The following is a 7,037-nucleotide window of genomic DNA, read 5'->3' on the forward strand; positions in this document are numbered from 1 at the left end:
ATACTTTAACTTCTATGTGTAACAAATTGTGACCATCTCACAAATAATCTGGCTAAAACAGTGTTTTATGACATTAAAACTGACTATAAGGATGCTGATAACTATTGTTCTATGATGTTTCTACATCACTTATCAGGTGAGTCAAATAACTCTCCATTTATGGGCCAAAAAATTTTATGTCAAGTCAATAGTTGAGATGAAAGAGACTAATAATGAATCATGACATCTATGCAGCATGTAAACAATATGCTAATAAACTGATACATAATGATTATTACTACTTTGATAGTAAGTCCCAGTTTTCTCGGTTCATTCTTAGAATGGATAATTTTGTTATTACCTCTCAGAAATGTCCTCAATTTCTGTTACAGGGAGAGTCAGTAATAAATGACTGTTACTCTAAAAAAGTGCCAATTTTCATATCTCATGTTGCTTTTATTTTTTTTGACAATCCAAACTAAAGGAAACTTAAATTGATAGATATATTTTATTTTTTAACTTTATTTTATCTTATTTTAACTTTTAGGTTCAGGGATACATCTGCAGGTTTGTTACATAGGTAAACTTGTGTCACAGGGGTTTGTTGTACAGATTATTTCATCACTTAGGTACTAAACCTAGTACCCAATGGCTATTTTTTTCTGAGCCTCTCCCTCCTCCCATCCTCCACGTTCAAGTAGGCCCCAGTGTCTGTTGTTCCCCTCTTTGTATCCGTGTGTTCTCATAATTTAGGTCCCACTTATAAGTGAGAACATGCAGTATTTGATTTTCTGTTCCTGCGTTAGTTTGCTAAGGGTAATGGTCTCCAGCTCCATCCATGTTCCTGCAAAGGACATGATCTCATGCTTTCTTATGGATGCACAGTATTCCATGGTGTATATGCACCATATTTTCTTTATCCAATCTGCCACTGATGTGTTGATTCCATGTCTGTGGAGAGTTACATTTTATAATAACATCTGAATAATTTGGATTTGATGATCTTTGAGTTGGAAGAGGAAGGAAGAGGTAATCAACTTTTGTATCAGCTTAGGCAGGAGAAAACAGATCTCAGTAGAATGATCCAGTTGATGACTTTTAGAAATTGCAGGATAACATGAGAGTCCAGAGTGCCTGAAAGAGAAAGGGCAGCAAAAGCTTGAACGAAGCTTAGTTATTATAAACTTACAATTTTGACCATGGCTACTTATCCCGCTGTTCCTCCTAAAAGTCAGGTAGAAAGCATTGCATTGGGGGAGCTTCAGGAAAGTTCAAGATCACAATCACTTCTTTCTCTGGATGATATTCTTGAGGGAGAGAAGAACTGATAGACTAGCTTCCCCCATTCTCTGAGCCTGAAGAACTTGAGCGTGTAGGATAAGTAGGGATTTATAGAGCAATTTGTGTCAATAGCAGTAAGCAATTCATCCTCGTTGGGATTCAGCTATTTGTTAATCCCTAAAACTGGCACTTTTACAATAGAATGACTCCAAGAGGAGAATACTTTACATCAGACACTGAATATTTCCACTTTATTCTACACATATTTATATATTTAACAAATCAGCGTTATTGGAAATAATAAAAATTTACGAAAAGAAATTAAAATTTAGCAAAGGATTAATTAAAACAATATTTACTCTGATGTTTTCATCATTCTCAGACTGTTGAAATTGACAGAATATTATCTCCCTTTGACGACATCAGCTTGCTCAACAATTGTTTATTCATTCAACCAAGCCCTTTGTACTTGCAGCTGTCTGCCTAGAATACTCTTCTATCATTGTATAGCTGGCTCTCATTGCTTAGTTCTCAGCTAAGATACGATATCCTTAGCTTGATCACCTTACCTAAAAGAAGCAACCTCTCAATCATTCTCTAAACATCTTGCTTCCTTTATTGTGTTCACTATTCTAGGAAACTACCCAGCTTATTAGTTTACTTGTTCTATTAACAAATAGATACTGCTGAAAGTAAAAAGAGAGGAAAGTGAATGGATTCAAGACATAAATTTGTGGTAAAATGACCAGGATCTGCTGGTAAATTTGGCATAGTGTAGCCATATGTTTGGGAAAAGGGGGCAGAGTTCAGGAATCATGGAAGACGCGCAGGTTTCTAGCTTGACTAACTGGTGGTAGTTTACTGAGCATGAAAGACTAGGGCGGGGTGCCAACTAAGATTTGTCATTTAGGGTATATTAAGTTTGAGATGTGAGTATTGAGTTAGATAAATAGAGATACTAAGCACAGTTGGAAATGTAAATCTGGAGCTAGGAGAAACCTAGGTTGGAAAAATAAGTTTGGCATCATCAGTATATCAACATAAAGATGGTACTGAAAATCGTGGGAATGAAGATCTCACCTATGGAAAGATAACTGATTGAGAAGATCATTAACAAAGGGAATAGCATGCATCATTCAATACCATTTGCATAAAAATTTAAACTGCGCAAAACAACTGTACAAATTTTACAGGAATACATCTAAACAAAAGGATACAAAATAAACACATTATAATAGTTTTCTAGGGGTCTGAAAGGAGAAAGGGTATAGGAGAATAAGAGGCTAAGCGAAGCTAAGCTATGAGGACACAAAGTCATAAGAACCATATAAAGGACTTTGGGGACTCAGGGGGAAGGATGGGAGGGGGTGAGGGATGAAAAACTACACATTAGGTACAGTGTACACTGCTTAGGTGGTGAGTGCACCAGAATCTCAGAAATCACCACTAAAGAACTTATCCATGTAGCCAAAAACCACCTGTTCCCCCAAAACTACTGAAATAAAAAAAGAGAGTAAGAATAGGAATAGAAAATAAGAATAGAAAAGAAATAAATAAAACGAGAATGGATCTTATACCCCATAAAATGTCATAAGGTCAGTGTATTTACTCAACCCTCTGTAACTGAAGTCCCACTACAGTTTTTTAAAGGAATTAAAAAGGAAAGACTATATAGGAGTGAGCCCTGAGGCCCTTCCCTATTTATAAGTGAAAATCTGTCAAAGAACACTGTGAAGGAGTAGCTAGTGAAACAAAGTGAAAGTTTGGGAGAGGGAAATAAGGAGAGTCTGATATTTCAAAGAGCGAGAAAGAGGTATTTCCAAGGAGAAGGGGTGTCAATTGTGTCAATGCTGCTGAAAACACAGGAAACTAACTGTTCATTGTATTTGCACCTTGCAGGTCACTGGTGACCCTGGGGAGGACAGTATCAATGGAGTGACATGTACTGAAGGCAGATTGTAATAGGATGAAGAAAGAATGAGAAGTGAAGTAAAGATGGTGATCAAATATGTCCTGGAAATGAGGAGAGAGTTGAAGTAGGATGCAAAGTCAGGGCAGCTTTTGTTTGTTTTTAACATGAGAGCTGAGACAGCAAAGTTACAGTATTAACTTACAGTATGGGTCAATTAAGAGAAATAACCGGAGGAAGTAAGAAAAAGAGTAGGTACTGTCTTTGAGGGGGAATGGAATCCACACATTGAGGTATTGATCTTTTTCTGGAGAATGGAGAGAGAGGTTGGTTAACTTTTTTAGTTGGTAATTTTAGTGTTTTGCAAAGTTTCTGTACGTGCACATAGTCTTAGGAATAAAAAAAGTTCTGCAAGACATCCAACCTAAACAGTCATCACCCTTGCTACCTCTATGCCATTTATCCTTGCACAGAGGCATCCCTTCCAGTTCCTGGGAATATACTTCCACATCTCTAAAGATTACTTCTTGGTTTTTGTTTCTGTGTTTTCAGTTTATGGTTTTAGGTATTAGATCATGACTTCTCAATACTGAAGACGAAGATTAATGTTTTTTCATCACCATGTCCGAGTATCTCCAAACCTTCACATTCTTTCCATCTTCCCATCCTTTCAGTACAGTTACATCAATATTTCAATTAGATCAATATTCAACATTTGATTTATTATAACTATGGCCATTCAAATTTGATAATGATTATTTTTCCTTTCCTGCAAAATACAACTACCTTTATTTGTCAGTATAATAACTGTCATGCTTTTTCCCTTTGGTTACCTTTCTAAGACTTATCATAAATTTAACCCTCAAACTCTCTGCCAGTCAGCTAAATTCCTTCTCAATATATTCAAGGCATTAGCACTTTTATCTTTTTGAATAAATCTATTCTGGAGGCTGTGACCTGCTTCCATCTGAGATGGTTGCTCTCTATGGTAAGTGCACAGCCATATAGCCTCATCCAGGCAATATGCCACATCTGTCTCTTGTGTTGAAGACCCTATTTTCTAAGTCCATAACTTCCTCTTCCTTTGTTTACTCCTAGTTATGGTGGAGCACTTACTTGAGGTGTTTTCTTGAAAAGTGTAGATGAGAAGTAAATTTTTTGAGGTCTTGACCATGTGAAAACATTTTAATTCTATTCACACACTTGATTTCTCTGGGTATGGAATATAAAGTTGGAAATAATTTTCCTTCAACAATTTGAAGACATCATTCAACTGTTGTCTCACTTCTGATATTGTCATTGTGAAGTCTAAGGATTTCTAATCCTTTGTATGGGAGTTATTTATTTTTCTCTCTGAAAGATTCCAGTCTCTTCTCTTTGCCCTTGGTATTCTAACATTTCTTGCTGACATAACTCATTCTGGCTAGTTCATATCTGCTAGTTCTACAACATTTTTTTTGAATTTTTTTAAGGTTTCTTCCATTTTTCCTAATGTTTCCCCTACATTATTCACATGTTGGACATACTGAACTGTTTCTCTAATTTTATTTACTTCTTTTGTTTTCCTTCTCGTTGAATATTTGCTTTACTTTCTGGGAGACTTTTATGGCTGTATTTCCAAACTTTCTATTAAGCTTCCTCTAGGAAACCGTCTGGTAACCTCCCAGGCTGGGAGGTATCCTAAATTAGAATTTGCAAAAGTATTTTGAATAATGAGAACATTTTGATTGATAAGATTTGTACCTTGCTATCAATTTTGTCAGCCAGGTGATGAGATTTAGAATACAGGCAAGAGAAAACCATTGCACTGTTCCTTTGTCCCTCACAGCAGGACACCAATCACATCTCCCACCTTAAACAGAAAGCAAAGTAAAACAAGAACAAGAACAAACCAGGCAAGTGTCAACAAGAAGAAAGCTGGTCGATATTATTATCAGACAAGTCCAAAGTTAAAAAAAAAACCCAAACTCTAAGCAAAGTAAAAACATTATTTCAAGTAGATAAAATAAGTCATTGTAAATTAAGATGTCTAGCCTTTGTTAATTTAAAGGCTTTATGTAATTTTATTACTAATTAACAAAAATAAAGTTAACATTTCCCAAATTTTAGTCATTTAATAGCATCTTCCTAATATACTTAATATTTTACTTCAAATAAAATGAATATTTAATTAAAAATGGAACTTTATATTACTGCTGCAGATAGAAAATCAGTTTCACTAATACATCGAAGTAAAACATACAAATAAACACTTGGATGTTCCTGGGCATCAATTTTTCTCTTCTATGTACAGGAATAATAATAAGACCTATCACATAGGGTTTTCAGTGTTCAAAGAATTAATACATGTAAAGTGCTTTGAAAAATTCTAGAACATAATATGTGTCATAGGTGATTTTTAAAAGGGATTAAAATAACCTATTTATAAAAGGCTATTAATTTGAATTTTGAAAAGTTCAACTGTATGGTAAAAATAAGAAACATGCTTGAAACAAAAAATAAAATAAAATGAGAAATATACATCAGGCAAACAATAGCCAATACAAAATTGGCGGAGAAATATCAATATTGCAAAAAGTTTAAAATGACAAGCAACAATAACAGTAAAGAGGGGCATTACTCAATGAAGAAAGAGATGATCTATGAAGAAATGATAGACATATGTTCATTAAAGACTTGTGTGTAACAGCAAATAAAATGTTCTTAAGAAACTGGATAAATAAAATATTTCATAATCATGTGATGCAATATGATTAATTTTAAGAGATCATGGCTATATCTTAAAAGCATAGAGTTCAGTTATACAACAGCAAAACTTTAAAGTAAAATATTAAAACCATTGTTTGCATATTAGTGTGTGAAGCAAAAAATACACAGAACTGAAAGGATGCATCAAAATAATGATATACAAAATAATGATACCTGCTGGGAAGGTGGAGAATGAAAACAAAATGTCACTCCATTATTAGCAATGTTTTAAAGAATTTGCATTCAGTCTTCTAGTGTGCTTTGATTGTAGTTCAACTATTACAATCTCATTTGAAGTTTTATATTTTAAATATGTGTCAAATTTATAAGTCACAAAATAGCATAATGTTTCCAAAAGGTTTGGCAAGTTTATAAGTTTGACTCATAAATTTGGCTTTGCAGGTTCTGGACTTTTGACTTCAAGACCATCCGATCGCTCTCTCTTTACTGTCATCTGGTTTCAGGCAATAGAAAAGAGAAAAGAGAAAACTGTGGTTCAGATGCAATTTTTATATCAATTCCTGCTTTTCTGTAATCAACTATTACATTAAAACAATACGCCTTTAATTTGAAAATGTATAAATCAGCTATGCAAAAAACTGGGAGAACTGCAAATAACAAAAATTCTGAGGTTACCTATAATTGTGTACATCTTCCACAATACATTAAAAAAAAAAAAAGGGTTCTGAGGGTACAGGCTAAGAAGAGAAAGGAAACTGTAGAGATCTCAAAATGATAAGTTAAAAGAAATAAGTAATTATCTTATTTTTCAGTTGTGGGATTATGAAAAACTACTATTTCATTCTCTACACTTTGCTGCACTTTCCAAAATTTCTACACAGAAGATACAATCTGGAAGAAATGAAAAAGGTTTTCAGTGGCAAGAACGTGTAATGAGTGATTACATGATAAATAAAAGAATAAATATTTTTTTCTAGTATATTTCACCAACCAAACACGACCTGATTGACCAGCTAATACTCCCGCCTTCTAACAGCCACACATAAAAACCAAACCAGCTGCAAGAATAACCGGAACCTCCTTTCCCATAATTCCCTTCTTTCTAGTTTCCCATGAATCCGTGGGCCTTAAACCCCACACTACTACTAGAAAGTTAACC

The 7,037-nt window shown here is 34.3% G+C and overlaps 1 long non-coding RNA gene across 1 annotated transcript; it reads right to left on the reverse strand.

Moving 5' to 3' along the window:
- Window positions 1-910: 910 nt before the first annotated feature.
- Window positions 911-6,950, reverse strand: LOC117075914. Its single transcript, XR_004434173.1, has 4 exons — window positions 6,880-6,950; window positions 6,092-6,371; window positions 4,913-5,021; window positions 911-1,113 (listed from the first exon to the last, which is right to left on the reverse strand). It is a non-coding gene; the product is annotated as an uncharacterized LOC117075914 (long non-coding RNA).
- Between the last annotated feature and the right edge of the window lie 87 nt (window positions 6,951-7,037).

The sequence above is a fragment of the Trachypithecus francoisi genome, unplaced genomic scaffold, assembly GCF_009764315.1.
Source record: "Trachypithecus francoisi isolate TF-2019V2 unplaced genomic scaffold, Tfra_2.0 Lachesis_group5, whole genome shotgun sequence".
NCBI lineage: Eukaryota > Metazoa > Chordata > Mammalia > Primates > Cercopithecidae > Trachypithecus > Trachypithecus francoisi.